A 17015-nucleotide genomic window follows, 5' to 3' on the forward strand; every position below is an offset into this window, starting at 1 on the left:
CTCATTTCCAAAAAGGGGGGGGGGGGAATATGCCACAATCAGCTTGGCAGTCTTCTGCCGCAAGAGGCAAGTATGGCAACTTCTCTGGAGTTTGGGAACTGCTGCTCAAAGACAAAAGAAACTCCACTCAGGGGCTACTCTCCTCCCAAACAATTCTCACAGTGGGTCCCCGCACCCTCCAGCTGCTTGATAATTAATTAGAATCAACACAATCAGCAGGGAAATTGAAGGGGGCTCATTCTACAGACAAACAGGCATTCCCCCCCCCCTCACCTCCCCTGCAGCAAGGTCTCAATTAACACCTCCTCCCTTCCACCCCTTTTCCAGAAAACCAGATGAAAACAAGGGAAACATGCCTTTAAACAAGTACCAATTTAAAGTGACATTTGGCTATTTTGCAGGAAGACCCAGGGTAGGAGTGGGGTTTGTTTAGCTAGGAGCAGAGAAGGAATGAGGGAGCCTTTGCAGCTGGGAGAAAGCACAGCACATCTGTAGTGAAAGGAAGTGGTCTTTTCCCAAACGCAAGCAACCACGAAGCAGCACAAATGAACTGGAAATATATAAAGATGGAAGTTCACCTGTTGCAGATGCTGTAGTTGAGATGCCTGCATTTCAGGGGTTGGACGAGAGTCACTAGATAAGCCTTGGGACCCTTTTAAAGGTAAAGGGACCCCTGACCATTAGGTCCAGTCGTGGCCGACTCTGGGGTTGCGGCGCTCATCTCGCTTTACTGGCTGAGGGAGCCGGCGTACAGCTTCCGGGTCATGTGGCCAGCATGACTAAGCCGCTTCTGGGCGAACCAGAGCAGCGCACGGAAATGCCATTTATCTTCCCACTGGAGCGGTACCTATTTATCTAATTGCACTTGGACGTGCTTTCGAACTGCTAGGTTGGCAGGAGCAGGGACCAAGCAACGGGAGCTCACCCCGTCGCGGGGATTCGAACCGCCGACCTTCTGATCGGCAAGTCCTAGGCTCTGTGGTTTAACCCACAGCGCCATGCGTGTCCCTATTTGGAAGTGAGGAGCAGGTAAATAGAATCATAGAATGGTAGAGTTGTAAAAGGGTCCCAAAAGGGATGCGGGTGGCACTGTGGGTTAAACCACAGATAAATAGGTACCGCTCCAGCTGGAAGGTAAACAGTGTTTCCGTGCACTGCTCTGGTTCATGCTGCCCACATGACCCGGAAGCTGTACGCCGGCTCTCTTGGCCAATAAAGAGTCGGTCACGACTGGACCTAATGGCCAGGGGTCCCTTTACCTTTACCACATCCAAACAACATCAGTCCCGAAAGCACTACGTAGCTTCCGGCAGTAGCAACGAATGTTAGAAGCACCTCAGCTTCCCGCAAGGTGGAAGTCTATCGATAAGCATCTTCAAATACACAAAGGTCTTTCTTCTGGGAAGGAAGTGGGAAACCTGTTTGTACTTGGTTCACTGCAGAAAATAAATCACCGGCTCAAACAACGGCCGTAATAATTTAGGCTGGGAATTAGCAACAGCACTGGTATAGGTTGCCTGAGGGAAGGATAGACTGTTGAGCAGACCTTGCCTACCTGGGGCCTTCCAGATGTTGTACAAGTCCCTTCAGCCCCAGTCAGTTGGTAGCAGTTGTTGTACAACATCTGGGGGGCGACCCTGGTTGGCAAAAGCTGCTGCAAAAGCTGCCTCCATCCCAGGAAGAGCAATAGGAATAATAATAATAATAATAATAATAATAATAATAATAATAATAATAATAATAATTTATTATTTATACCCCGCCCATCTGGCTGGGTTTCCCCAGCCACTCTGGGCGGCTTCCAGCAGAACACTAAAATACAATAACCTATTAAACATTAAAAGCTTCCCTAAACAGGGCTGCCTTCAGATGTCTTCTAAAAGTTTGGTAGTTGTTTTTCTCTTTGACATCTGGTGGGAGGGCGTTCCACAGGGAGGACGCCACTACCGAGAAGGGCCTCTGCCTGGTTCCCTGTAACTTGGCTTCTCACAGTGAGGGAACCGCCAGAAGGCCCTTGGTGCTGGACCTCAGTGTCCGGGCAGAACAATGGGGGTGGAGACGCTCCTTCAGGTATACTGGGCCGAGGCCATTTAGGGCTTTAAAAACTTCCTGGTCAGACAGGAAAGAGCTGGATCTCGATGCTGAACCAGATGAAATTCTGATCTGACCCAGAAGGCTTTTTCTCATGTTCTTATGCCCTTTGAAGGTCACCTCTCGTCATACGTTCAAGGTGGGGTACTTAAATATTATTGCTGCCGCTAAAGGCCCTGGAAACCAAGATTTATGAGGAACGGTTGAGGGAGTTGGGTATGTTTAGCCTGGGAAAGAGGAGACTGAGAGGAGACATGACAGCCATCTTCAAATACCTCAAAGGCTGTCACAGGGAAGATGGAGCATGCTTTTTTTCTCCTGCTCTGGAGGGGAGGACTCAAACCCATGGCTTCAAGTTACAAGAAAGGAGACTCCAGCTAAACATTAGGAAGAACTTTCTGACAGTAAAGGCTCCTTGACAGTGTAATGGTCTCCATTGGGAGGCTGTGGACACTCCCACCTTGGGGTTTTTTAGGCAGAGATTGGATGGCCCCCTGTCACAGATGTTTTAGCCAAGATTCCCTCGGGGTCCCTTCCAACTCTACAAATCTATTATTCTGAGGCACCATCTGCCCTTCTTCAGCTATATTATGCTATTAGGTTCTTATATTCCCAGAGTGCTTCAACAATCAGTCCATCTTCCTAGAGAACTCTGGGGAACTGCAGCTCTGTGAGGGGAATAGGGGTCTGCTAACAACTCTCTTGACACGGGTGGCGCTGTGGGGACCCGGGTGGCGCTGTGGGTTAAACCACAGAGCCTAGGACTTGCTGATCAGAAGGTCGGTGGTTCGAATCCCCATGGCGGGGTGAGCTCCCGTTCCTCAGTTCCTGCTCCTGCCAACCTAGCAGTTCTAAAGCATGTCAAAGTGCAAGTAGATAAATAGGTACAGCTCCGGCAGGAAGGTAAACGGCGTTTCCGTGCGCTGCTCTGGTTTGCCAGAAGCGGCTTAGTCATGCTGGCCACATGACCCAGAAGCTGTACGCCGGCTCCCTTGGCCAATAAAGTGAGATGAGCGCCGCAACCCCAGAGTCTGGACCTAATGGTCAGGGGTCCCTTTACCTTTAAAAACTCTCAGGACCCTTACAAATGGCAGCTCCCAGAATCCTTTGGTGGAAGCCATGGCTGCTTAAAGTGCTATTGCAGTGCTTTAAAGTCAGCCTCAGCCACTGCCTCTCTTTCTGCCTTCTCTCTTCCTCCCCCCTTTGCACCCGTTCTCATGCCAGCTTCACCCATTCAGAGCCACAAGTCTGGGTGATATTTCGTGCCCTTCCTCCAGCCCTTGTGATTTTGTTTTCCTAACTAGCGCCATTTGTAACCACCAGCCGATCAAAGAAGCACAGCCCCTTGACTTAACTTCTCTGCAATTTCTTTATGTAACCTGGCGATTTGGGAACTCCCCCCCCCCTCCCCATCTTGCCAAGGACTCAAAATCCCTTCCTTTGTTCTCTGTCTGGCCCCTACCACTTCCCTCATGACGGGTCACACGGCCCATGGAGCGCAGGAGCTTTTCGCAGATTACTGGGGACGCAGGTTCCTGTCAAAGTTCACCTCCCTTGTTTTTTGGGGGGGGTCCTCCCTGTCAAACTAAACCCCTGTGGCTTTTGCTCCAGACTGGGAGCAGCCAGCAAGGAAAGACCAGCAAGGTGATGGTGCTACTTCTATCTGCAGTTTTCAAGAACTTCTTTCCTTCCTTCTTGAGTTACCCAGTCTCCCTGTGGCTGATTTTATTTTATGTACAGTGGTACCTCGGGTTAAGTACTTAATTCGTTCCGGAGGTCCGTACTTAACCTGAAACTGTTCTTAACCTGAAGCACCACTTTAGCTAATGGGGCCTCCTGCTGCTGCCGCACCGCCACCATGCGATTTCTGTTCTCATCCTGAAGCAAAGTTCTTAAGCTGAAGCACTATTTCTGGGTTAGCGGAGTCTGTAACCTGAAGCGTATGTAACCCAAGGTACCACTGTATTTAAAAGCATTTATAAACTGCTTGATAGTTTAAAAAATAATAATCTCCAAGCGGCGCATAGTCCCATAAACAAGTTGTTAAAACGCTAAATCAAAAACAGAGCCTTAAAACCAACGTCATGACAGTATGCATTCAGACGTTTTAATCGTTCTGCTGTTTGTGCAATTTGTCAGCCTGGCTCCTGAGGGTCCGGGATATGAATTCGATAAGTGAATGAATGAAAACACACGTGAAAGCAAATGAAACCGAAATCGAGAACGCAAACTTGTCTGCAGCCGTTCAGAGATATAAAAAAAGGAACCCAGAGCAAATGCTAATTTAGACTTGATTGGCATTGGCCTGGCATAGGTGATCATATATCTCAGTTTAATAAAACTGAGATATATGAACATGCCTTTTGCCTGTGCACGCAGTCAGGGGCGTCCGTGGGGAGGAGTGGGGAGAAGGAGGGCAGTTGCACCCCCTGGATAAGCCATAATCCCCAGATTCCCAGTTTTTGGTTTTTTAAAAAGAAAAGATCCAGCCCTTAAGAGAACCCAAGATACAAAAGGGGTAGGCCAGGGGTCTGCAACCTTTAAGACAAAAAGAGCCACTTGGAGTCATTTCCGAAGAAAAAACAACAACTGGGAGCCGCAAAACCATTGCGACATTTAAAACAAATATATCTCCGGAGCCACGATCTGACAGCAGGCGGGAAGGTGACGTCGGGACGGTGCGTGACTAACGCACGCACCGCCCCCATGCGACGTCACAGCCAGTACAGCGCCCGCCACAGTGAGGAGTGTCGGGGCGCACAATGCGCCTCCTCCCCTCGCTAGTATCCGCCCCAGAGCCGCAGCAAAGATGTAAAAGAGCCGCATGCGGCTCCGGAGCCGCGGGTTGCAGACCCCTGGGGTAGGCATTATTCTCTCTCTCTCTCTTTTAACTAGTCTCCTCTCACCTTTCAATGTCTTTAGCCCTTGAATGAAGTCATAACAATAATTGTCATACAGTGAGGGGGGAAAGTATTTGATCCCCTGCTAAATATGCCCGTTTCTGACAAAGAAATGACCAGTCCATAATTTTAATGGTAAGTTTATTGTAGCTGTGAGAGACAGAAGAACAACAGGAAAACCCCCAGAAACCCAGAAGACAAAAGTCAGAGATTGATGTGCATTATAATGAGTGACATAAGTATTTGATCCCTTTGCAAAAGATGACTTAGTACCTGGTGGCAAAACCCTTGTTGGCAATTACAGAGGTCAGACGTTTCTTGTAAGTGGCCACCAGGTTTGCACACATCTCAGGAGGTATTTTGTCCCACTCCTCTTTGCAGATCCTCTCCAAGGTCAGCAAGATTTCGAGGCTGATGTGTAGCTACTCAAACCTTCAGCTCCCTCCACAGATTTTCGATGGGATTAAGGTCTGGAGGCTGGCTAGGCCACTCCAGGACCTTAATGTGCTTCTTCTTGAGCCACTCCTTTCTTGCCTTGGCCATGTGTTTTGGGTCACTGTCATGCTGGAATACCCATCCTTGACCCATTTCCAATGTCCTGGTTGAGGGAAGGAGGTGCTCCACCCAAGATTTGATGATACATGGTCCCGTCCATCTGCTAAGGGGATGCAGTGAAGGTGTCCTGTCCCCTTAGCAGATAAACACCCCCAAAGCATAATATGTCCCCCTCCATGTTTGACGGTGGGGATGGTGTTCTTGGGGTCGTAGGCAGCATTCCTCCTCCGCCAAACACGGCGAGTTGAGTTGATGCCAAAGAGCTCGATTTTGGTCTCATCTGACCACAACACTTTCACCCAGTTCTCCTCTGGGTCATTCAGATGTGCATTGGCAAACTGCAGACGGGCCTGTACATGTGCTGTCTTGAGCAAGGGGACCTTGCGGGCTCTGCAAGATCTCAGTCCTTCATGGCATAGTGTGTTACCAACTGTTTTCATGGTGACTATGGTCCCAGCTGGGGAAGTGGGTGGCCCTGTGGTCTAAACCACAGAGCCTAGGGCTTGCCAATCAGAAGGTTAGTGGTTCGAATCCCCACGACAGAGTGAGCTCCCGTTGTTCAGTCCCAGCTCCTGCCAACCTAGCAGTTCGAAAGCACGCCAAAAAGTGCAAGTAGATAGATACCGCTCCGGCGGGGAGGTAAACGGCGTTTCCTTGCGCTGCTCTGGTTCGCCAGAAGCGGCTTGGTCATGCTGGCCACATGACCCGGAAGCTGTACGCCGGCTCCCTCGGCCACTAAAACGAGATGGGTGCCACAACCCCAGAGTCGCCTGCGACTGGACCTAACGGTCAGGGGTCCCTTTACCTTTACGATCCCAGCTGCCCTGAGATCATTGACAAGTCCCCCCCCCCCCCCGTGTAGTTCTGGGCTGCTTCATCACCGTTCTCATGATCATTGAAACTCCACGAGATGAGATCTTGCATGGAGCCCCAGACCGAGGGAGGTTGACAGTTATTTTGCGTTTCTTCCATTTGCGAATTATTGCACCAACTGTTGTCACCTTCTCACCAAGATGCTTGGCAATAGTCTTGTAGCCCAGACCAGCCTTGTGCAGGTCTATACTCTTGTCCCTGACATCCTCGGACAGCTGTTTGGTCATGGTGGCTACTTTGGAATCTGCTGGATTGATTGCTTTTGTCGACAGGTGTCTTTTGTACAGGTACTGTAACGAGCTGGGATTACAGGTAAGATCTCTCCCTTACAGCAGGTGCTTCTAATCTCAGCTCGTTAAAGACAGTGAAGATACCAGGTAGCCTGACATCTGGCTGGTTGATAGGGGATCAAATACTTATTTCACTCATTATAATGCACATCAATCTCTGACTTTTCTTCTGGGTTTCTGGGGTTTTCCTCTGTTGTTATTCTGTCTCTCACAGCTACAATAAACCTACCATTAAAATTACGGAGTGGTCATTTCTTCATCACAGGGCAAACGGGCAAATTAAGCAGGGGATCAGATACTCCCCCCCCCCCACTGTATGGGAAGGGAATCAGATATTCAGGATTTCGTTGTCATAAACTGTTGCAGCACCTTCAAACAAAAGGTAATACTAGGTTATTTTGCAAGATTGACGTAACTCTCGCTCTCTCGGCTATGGGTCCCCTCAAATAGGGGCGAAATAACAATGAATGTTATCAGCACTACAATAAACTTTTTAAATGAAAATGTTTACAAACTTGGAGCGAGGGAATCACATTTTGCTGCATGAAATAAGACCTAATTTCCTATACCTCTTACTTTTGAGGTGAGATATTACTGCCTCATCACAGCTCTCCGAAAATCCTGGATACCTGTTTTGTTCTTCTTCGATAGGACAGCAAATTTCTCCAGCAGTTTAGAAATTTCCCAATTGCCTGGGATAGCTCAGCCGGTACAGCATGAGACTGTTTAATCTCAGGGTTGTGGGTTCAAGTCCCACGTTGGGCAAAAGATCCCAATCAGATTAAAATAAAAGGCTTTAAATTGAAGTGGGGACCAGAAAACTCCTTGTCTAAAGCCTAGGCAATGGGTGTGTCGCTTTCTGTTTAATTGGAAAGATCTGCTTTCCCAAACGCCAATCACAGTTACGACTTTGTTCATTGGCTGAAGATGTGAAAGAGGCAGGAGCGGGCAACTTTCTCACGAAAGCTGACGGAGAAAACAAATTCCTAAGAGAGGGTGAAAATTAATAAAAGGGGGGGGGGATAAATTGCATGGATGCAGGTAGTCCCCCCACCCAGCTCCCAGGGGCTGGGAGCATTCATAGTACCTGGAAATATAGATATTAAAAAGCTGTTCTTATGCTTCCACCCTGCCAAGTCCACCTTGCCTTGAAAAACTTCACTCGCTCACATTTGCACATTATTCCCGCATTGCTGGGGGTTGGACTAGATGGGGGGGGGTCCCTTCCAACTTATGAGATCCCAAGCTCAAGAGGCACAAAAGCAGCCAAGGTCAAGACAGGTGCTTTCCTCTGGTTCCCCCGGTCCGTTTGCAAATTCGCAACCCTATTGTGCGGCTGCCGCAAGCTGTGGTGCCCCTCTTGTCTCCATCGGCACAATGGGCACAAGACAGCCTTCAGTTCCCTGCCGCCTGGAGGGCATAGCAGAGGCCCTGTTGTTACCTGGATCTCACCTGGGATCAGTTACAGATAGGTAGCCGTGTTGGTCTGCCATAGTCAAAATAAAAAAAATCCTTCCAGTAGCACCTTAAAGACCAACTAAGTTAGTTCTTGGTATGAGCTTCCGTGTGCATGCACACTTCTTCAGATACCAATCTGCTATCTGAAGAAGTGTGCATGCACACGGAAGCTCATACCAAGAACTAACTTAGTTGGTCTTTAAGGTGCTACTGGAAGGAATTTTTTTATTCTCACCTGGGATGTTCAGGGGAACCGCGAGAATCTTAAAGTGCTCCCTTCCCTCCTCTCTACTCGGGAAAGTAATGCCATCTGCCTTTTTTTACTGCTGGGCTGGGCTGCCACATTACACCAAAAGCCATTATTAATTTTATTGCCCTTTTTTATTCCTTTCCTCCCTCCCCTTTTTCCTCTAGACGAAGCGGGCCTGCCAAGCCCTGGAGGTTGCAGCTAAGGCGGCCTTCTTACGCAAAGCAAGGTTGCCACAGTCATCCTTTTCCCCAATCTGTCCTCTCCTCCCGAAAGCCTCTCCAAAGGTGTGCTGGCATTGTTCCTTGCCCCATCTAATTAGTGGACCACTCAGCAAGGCAATTGTGCATGGCTGGAGGCTACTGATAAGCAAAACGGGGCTCCTTTGTCTGCTGAGAGAGAGCTTCACAATGAAATCAACAATTTAGAAGGGAACCCCTGCCCAGCCTTTGCCTTCCTGCTGCCAGATCATCACCTCGTCATCTACCTAGTGATTAAATATGGCTCACTTCCAAGGCTAAAGTGGGAACTCCCCAGCCTCAAAACTTTTTGACAGGATCACACTTATCCTATGCCCCAGAGAGAGAGAGAGAAATAAAATAAAATAAAATGTTTCACTTATTGTTAGGACCCTCACCCAATGAAAGGAATCTCTTATTTGGCTGATAACATGGACATTTAGCCTAGCAATGGAAGGCATTTGCATATATCTGCATATGAATAAATCCATTGTCCTGATTCCAGGAACAAGTGTGTTATGCCAGTAAGGTGATGCTTGCAATCTGTAGGATTCTGAAAGATTGCATACACATTGAAAAATATGGTATACGCTTTATTTTTTAATCTGGGAAACCCTTTCAGAAGGTGAAAGGTTTAAACTGATTACCTGATTAGTCAAATACACATTCTAGGCCTACTTCTGTATTATTATTAAAGATTTTCTTGATTTACAAAATCCATGTAACATTTCTACAAATCAGTTTCATTTTTTGAGACATTAGGAAGAAAAGGGGGAGAGAGGGGGAGGCGGGAGAGGTGAGTGGAGGTGGGGTTGGGTGGCCATGTTCCTATTTTACTTACTATATGTGGGGTTTGGTGTCAGCGTTGCTTGTGCAGGTTCTCTGCTGTTCACTTGTGTTCCTTTGGTGGTGAGAGAGGTTGGGGTTGGCCTAGGGTGTGGTTGTTCATTTGTGGTTGGCAGTGGTGGTCTTTGTTTTCATGTGTGAGTGAGGGTGGGTGGGTGGGTGTTTTGGGTCAGGTTAGCCATATTGATTTGTATGTTGTTGGTGATGGAGGAGACTCTTGAGAGTCCAATGGACTGCAAGAAGATCAAACGTATCCATTCTTAAGGAAATCAGCCCTGAGTGCTCACTGGAAGGACAGATCGTGAAGCTGAGACTCCAATACTTTGGCCACCCCATGAGAAGAGAAGACTCCCTGGAAAAGACCCTGATGTTGGGAAAGATGGAGGGCACAAAGAGAAGGGGACGACAGAGGATGAGATGGTTGGACAGTGTTCTCGAAGCTACCAGCATGAGTTTGACCAAACTGCGGGAGGCGGTGGAAGACAGGAGTGCCTGGCGTGCTCTGGTCCATGGGGTCACAAAGAGTCGGACACAACTAAACAACAACAAGACTCCTCTAGGAAACTCCATTTCAGAGGAAGGGCCGTAGCTTGGTGGCAGAACACCTGCTTTGCATGCAAAAGGTCCCAGGTTTGATTCCCAATGGCATCCCTAAACTGGCCTGAAATTCCAAAGAGCTGCTGCCAGCCCGTGTTGACAACACCAAGCTTCGACAAACTTAAAAGTCAGCTTCCTGCGTAAATTCCCTCGGATTTGAAACAAGCAGCCTAGTTCGCGTCTCCAAGAGTTATGAGAGAATGTTTGAGGACACCCCGGTTCAGAAACCCACCCACCCCCTTTCCCGCTACTAGGAAAGGAAGCGACCTACCATGCTTGCAGCCTGCACCCCGTTGCGCCTGCTTCAGAGGGGGGTACCTCTCCCAGCCTCGCCCGAGCAGCCAGACCCTTTGTCTCCGCCAGAATATCCCCCGTGCTTTTATGATAGCTCTTTCTGCCGGCATCTCCCGGATCTGTTGGTACACGTGCGGGATCCGGAGGTGCAGAGGGCAGCAGGGTTACTTACCTGCGCGATTCTGCAGAAAGAAAGAGAGAGAGAGAGAGAGTGGAGAGAGAGAAAAGGAGAGGGAGGGTTGCAGCTTGCTCAGTTCGTGTCCTGGCTCGAAGATTCAAGAGGAGGCAGGAAGGGGTATTTCGTCTATATTCAATAAACACACAAGACCTAACCGGCTGCACGTCTGACAAAATAATATATACTATTCATTGTATTGAATTGTAGATTTCAGCAGAAGTAACTCAAAGTTCAACGAAAAACGTAGAAATTTTGTACCTATTGATTGCCAACACCTGTTACTTGAATCAACATTGTGCTTGTCATAACTCTACTCTGTAAAAGTTGCTACTACTATGCCATAAATTCCACTGTCCTGAGATATCATATATGGTATGTACGGTTGCTGACGTTCTTTATATTAATTTTGCTGTGAAAATGTGTGAGATTACGATATTGTATTTATTTGCATTGGGACACGGGTGGCGCTGTGGGCTGAACCACAGAGCCTAGAACTTGTCAATCAGAAGGTCAGCGGTTCAAATCCCCACGACGGGGTGAGCTACCGTTGCTCAGTCCCTGCTCCTGCCAACCTAGCAGTTTGAAAGCACATCAAAGTGCAAGTAGATAAATAGGTACCGCTCCAGCAGGAAGGTAAACGGTGTTTCCGTGCGCTGCTCTGGTTCGCCAGAAGCGGCTTAGTCATGCTGGCCACATGACCCGGAAGCTGTACGCCAGCTCCCTCGGCCAATAAAACGAGATGAGCGCCACAACCCCAGAGTCGGCCACGACTGGACCTAACGGTCAGGGGTCCCTTTACCTTTACCTAATTATTTGCATTACCTAGAGTTTGTACTACTGATGAAGCCCAAGACAGCGAAACAAGGCTAATATTCTGGAAATCCTTGTCTTGGACTCTGTGAAAGGATTCTGTGGAACTGCAACAACCTTTTGTGTGGATTGTTGGACTTTATGAACAGACAGGTGGAACACACTTTCACATATATGGTATGCATAAACTGATTAGAGAATGAACTGATCCACTGGGTCTTCTACTTTTTTCGTTGAACTTTATGAGTTCTGTTGAAATCTACAATTCAATACAATGAATAGTATATATTATTTTGTACAGCCAGTTACGTCTTGTGTGTTTATTGAATAGGCCCACAGCACAGAAAATTTGGATAATCATAGAATTGCAGAGTTGGAAGGGAATTGAATTTGAATTTATATGCCGGGCGGTTCACATAAAAAGATCACGGTATATAACATTAAAATAAAAGCAATAACCCAATAATACCCCCCCCCAAAAGAGCCACATTTTAAAAGGGTATGGGATGTTGATCAGGTCAATCAAAGTCCTGGTTAAAAAGGAACGTTTTTGCCTGGTGCCTAAAGGTGTATAATGAAGGCGTCAGGCGAACGTCCCTGGGAAGAGCATTGCACAGACGGGGAGCCACTGCAGAGAAGGCCCCGCTCTCGTGTTGCCACCCTCCGGACCTCTCACGCAGGCTGCACATGAAGGAGGCCCCCTGAAGATGATCTCAGGGTCCTCTAAGTGTTATCTAGTCCAAACCCCGGTAATGCAGGAATCTCAGCTAAAGCATCCATGACAGTGTCAATACGATGATTTGAGCAGAGCAGAAATGAGGCCTTTGCAAGGCCATCACAGTGCATGAGTTCTGGGGGAGAACTGGGATCCATCCGCGGGTCTCATGGAGGCAACCTCTATCTACTGAACCAAATCAATCTCCCAAAAAAATCTCCCTATTTTGCAGAAGGGAAAACCAAGCTATTAACGCAGCCCATATTATAAACCCTCATGTCCTCATCCCCAACCTTGCCCACGAAAGCGATGGGACTGTGGAAGGAGGGAGAGAGTTTGGTGGGTGGGGGGACTAAATCCAGGAGATGGCAAAAAAAGGGAAGAAATTATCCACTCCACCGGGGGCCTAACAAGTGAGTGACATTAATCTGGACGAGGACAGCTGGCAGTGTCTGACATCCTAGGCTGGCGTAGGGCAAAGCTGCCCGTCTTCGGCTTGCTTGACGCTACGGCTTGCAGGATCATGGCACCCCACAGAGATAGGGTGTGTTTTTTTGTGGGGGGGTGTTAATATATTTTAAAGGTCACCTCTAGCAGGATGGAGGGAGGTCGGCCGAGTTGGCAGAGAGGCTTTAGTTAACTTGCGCATGAACACGCGAAGCCAGGCCTCTCCGCACCCAAAACACAAGGAAACTGGGCTACCTTCCTGTTTCGTATATTGATCCTGATAAGGAAGGCAAGGCAAAGCATGGAAATAAATTTGATTCCTTGTTGTTGTTTTTTGCTTCTCTGTCCCCCACCCCTTTCCTTTTCTGCATTGGGCTCCCTCTAAGGACACACTTCTAAAAAATAAATGTGCAGGGGCACTGCCGCTAGAAGGGCCTTGGTTTAAAAAGATTCCAATATATGAGTTAATCCAGGTCCATGGATGTAGCCAGGATTTATGGTTTTCTTTTTGGGGGGGGCAGGACAACCCCACCTGTTATTATCCTCTGACTGGCTCTGTCTAGCAGATTCGGAAAGAAACGGTTCTGAACCACCATTGCTTAAAATCACTTTTTTCGGACCTCCAAGTGCTCAGAAAAACCTGTCAAAAACTTCCTACATTTCCATTTTTTTGTTAAGCACTTTTTATTTATTTACTTGATTTAAGGGGGACGGCTGCCCCCCTCCCTGGGTTACTACACCCTGGAGAAGAACTGCAAATTCACCTAAGCTGTGCATTTCGAAGAAACAAATTGATAAGGAGATTTATTTATTGGGGCGGGGGGAGGGGGAGCGAGAGAGCTCAATTCCCACAACAATTCCACCCTCGGACTATTGTTTCCCTCCCTTGATCATTGGCTATTCTATTCCAATGCCTATGGACTAGTAGCTTGATTTTTCAAAAAAGGAACTTTGGTGGTACTAGGGCTCAAACTCACCTGGAAGTCACACTTTCCCCAATCCATGTGGGGTGTGTGTGTGTGTGAAATGGCACCCAAACTTCAGAGGCTTCATGAGCGTAATGGGAAAAGCCCTCAAATGATGAATCACCCCCCCCCCCACCGGCACTCAAATTTTGCTGCTCAATCTGCTCTTTTTATATAGCAATTAAGTGCATCGATTCAAGGCTGTGCACTGCTCTGTCTTAACAGCTCAGAGTCTTTTAAATCGGACGGCTGGGTTTACCGATGGGCATAAACCTTTCGAAACGAGAGTTTAATATGCCTTTTAATTGCTGCGGGCGGCTAAGTATCTGTCTTAGTTTAACTAAGACGGGGTTGTTTGCACAGCCTGGTAAGAAAGGCGGCGAATTCCCAGAGAAGTTCTCTTTCCGTAGGCGTTGTGGTAAACCGTTTTCACTTTTTAAAAGTTGTTTAAGAAAACGTCTAGCCTGCTCTTTATTAGAATAACCGTCTGCTAGGTTTGCCTTCTTTTTTTTTAGAGGGCAAGGAACCGCCCAAAATGGTTGCCAGAGGGGCTGCTTCCTATGGCTGGTTAGGTTGCCAAAGGTATCCCTGTAAAGGATTGAACTACCATATTTTTTGCACCATAACACTCACTTTTTTCTTCCTAGAAAGAAAGGGGAAATGTCTGTGCGTGTTATGGAGCGAATGCCTGCGGGTGGCGGGTGGCGGGGGGGATCTGCTGCAGTCGTGAGCAGAGGATCCATGGTTCCCCTTCCTTCCCTCCTCCGTGGTCAGCAAACTTTTTCAGCAGGGGGCCAGTCCACTGTCCCTCAGACCTAGTGGGGGGCCGGACTATATTTTGAAGATGAAAAACCGAACGAATTCCTATGCCCCACAAATAACCCAGAGATGCATTTTAAACAAAGCACACACTCTGCTCATGTAAAAACACTAGGCAGGCCCCACAAATAACTCAGAGATGTGTTTTAAATAAAACCACACTTTCTACTCATAATATATACTGATAATTTATTATTTATACCCCGCCCATCTGGCTAGGTTTCCCCAGCCATTCTGGGCGGCTTCCAACAAAGTATGAAAATACAGCCATGTAAAAACACGCTGATTTCCAGACTGTCAGCGGGCTGGATTCAGAAGGCAATTGGGCCGGATCCGGCCCCCGGGCCTTAGGTTGCCTACCCATGACTTAAAATAACTAAACGCTTGGCACATTTCTACCCTTTTCACGGTCCTGAGCAGTGTTTGAGAGGGTCCCGCAAGCGATCTGACAGCAAGTCCCTGGCCCCGTCAGCGAGCGCCCGACCCAAATGTTGAATTGGAAGGGCAAAACCGCAGACCCGAGGGGGACACGTGGCTTGCGGGAGGGGGCTTCAAACAGAAGAGACAGGACAAAGGCATCATTGTGCACAAATCCATCCAGGAATTCCAAGCTCTTGTTAATACCTTTGGAAATGTGCAGAGGGTGGACTCGGAGGCAGCCCGGACCAGTGTCCGGAGGGTGGGCTGTTGGGGGGGCAGTGCATGGCGATATAATTCTGGGCTTGCAACATACCAACAGGCCCTATTCTCCCTGCCAAAGCAAGCCTCCTTGTTTTTCAGGCGAGCGTGCGGCTGGTGGAAAATTAGGCTTCTTTCTGCACAGAGAAGTCGACATTAATTTAATACGCTAAATAAAAATAACTGCCTGGCAACCTGACAGCAGTGGCAGGGGTGGGAGAGACTTCCAGCTCCTACCACCTCCCTGAAATTGTATTTATTTCGTTTCATAAAACTTATGCGTCGCCTTGATTGTTGGGGGAAAAAACAACACACCTCAAAGCAGTTTGCGAAGAGAATAAAACCACCGGCAGGAAACAGTTAAGAACAACTCTTTGAATTGTTAAAACTAAAAACAGATTAAAGCTATGTGTTGGCATTCTACATATCTGGGCATGCTTCCCTAAACAAAAATGTTTTTAGCGAGTGCCGAAAAGAGTCCAGTAGGGACCGATGTCCACAGGCAGGGAGTTCCAAAGTTTAGGAAGCAGGAAAATCAGGAGGAAGGAGGCCAAGAGGCAGAGATGAACCCGGCTGGTGAAGAGTCACAGGTGTCTCCCCCTCCTGCTGTGACAAGCTCCCCTCCCTCCTGGTCTCCCAGAACCAGAAGAGGCAGGAAGAGGGCAGAGGAGAAGTCAGCTTCATGCAGGCACAGTCTCTGATTGCTTGAGGAAAACCCTGGACAGGAAGGGACTTAGGCAGCTGAGGAAGGCTGCAAATCAGTCTTAATGCAAATCAATCTCTGCAACTGCTTCCCAGGGGCAAGACCTACTGAAGAAGAACCACGGTGCTCATTAGGCCTGACACTCCTGTGCAGGTCCTGTTTTTCTGATAAAGAGTTAACTTCACTTACATTAAATGATATATGGGAGTCAAGTATAAAATCAACAGAAATAGCCTCTATGGATCTAAGACTTATTCAACACAAAATAATATTCAGAGTCCACTGGACTCCAGCAAAACTATACCAGAGGAAAATAACAAGTGCAGACGACTGCTGGAGATGTGGGAATAAAAGTGCGAACTTGGTACATATGATGATTAATTGCCCAATGATAAGATCATTTTGGTGTGAGGTGAGGACATTTATAGCAAGAGTAATAAAAAGAAATTGTTATTTAGGCGAATTGAATTTAATTCTAAATTATATTCCTGAAACGTGGGAGATTACAAGGGGTCAAAAGAAATGGATGTATCATGCCATATTAGAAGCAAAAAAACTTAGAATCATAGAGTTGGAAGAGACCACAAGGGCCATCGAGTCCAACCCCCTGCCAAGCAGGAAACACCATCAAAGCACTCCTGACATATGGTTGTCAAGCCTCTGCTTAAAGACCTCCAAAAGAGGAGACTCCACCACACTCCTTGGCAGCAAATTCCATTGTCGAACAGCTCTCACTGTCAGGAAGTTCTTCCTCATGTTTAGGTGGAATCTTCTTTCTTGTAGTTTGGATCCATTGCTCCGTGTCCGCTTCTCTGGAGCAGCAGAAAACAACCTTTCTCCCTCCTCTATGTGACATCCTTTTATATATTTGAACATGGCTATCATATCACCCCTTAACCTCCTCTTCTCCAGGCTAAACATGCCCAGCTCCCTTAGCCGTTCCTCATAAGGCATCGTTTCCAGGCCTTTGACCATTTTGGTTGCCCTCCTCTGGACACGTTCCAGTTTGTCAGTGTCCTTCTTGAACTGTGGTGCCCAGAACTGGACACAGTACTCCAGGTGAGGTCTGACCAGAGCAGAATACAGTGGCACTATTACTTCCCTTGATCTAGATGCTATACTCCTATTGATGCAGCCCAGAATTGCATTGGCTTTTTTAGCTTGTTTTGATGAATTGGAAGAGCTGCAAAAAGATTCCATTGAGCACATGGATTGATAATATGGACAGACTAGCTACATCTGAATGAATTGCATGTTGACGCAAATTAAGAATGGATAAATATGAAGAAATATGGAAGGAATATTTAAGC

At 47.6% G+C, this 17015-nt stretch overlaps 1 protein-coding gene across 2 annotated transcripts in view; it reads right to left on the bottom strand.

The window, feature by feature from the left end:
• The window catches only part of LOC310712684 (homeobox protein otx5), a 67442-nt gene that overhangs the window by 46785 nt on the left and 3642 nt on the right, over positions 1-17015 (bottom strand). Inside the window, exons 1-2 of one of the 2 annotated variants that reach the window (XM_083515979.1) lie at positions 13518-13616; positions 10368-10572 (exon numbers count right to left, since the gene is read on the bottom strand). The gene's annotated coding sequence lies outside the window, so the exon portion shown is untranslated. Of the gene's footprint in view, positions 1-10367; positions 10573-13517; positions 13617-17015 lie in introns of those variants that run through there. The other variant, XM_083515980.1, reaches the window with a different exon arrangement.

The sequence above is a fragment of the Podarcis liolepis genome, assembly GCF_965112155.1.
Source record: "Podarcis liolepis genome assembly, chromosome: 7".
Lineage (NCBI taxonomy): Eukaryota > Metazoa > Chordata > Lepidosauria > Squamata > Lacertidae > Podarcis > Podarcis liolepis.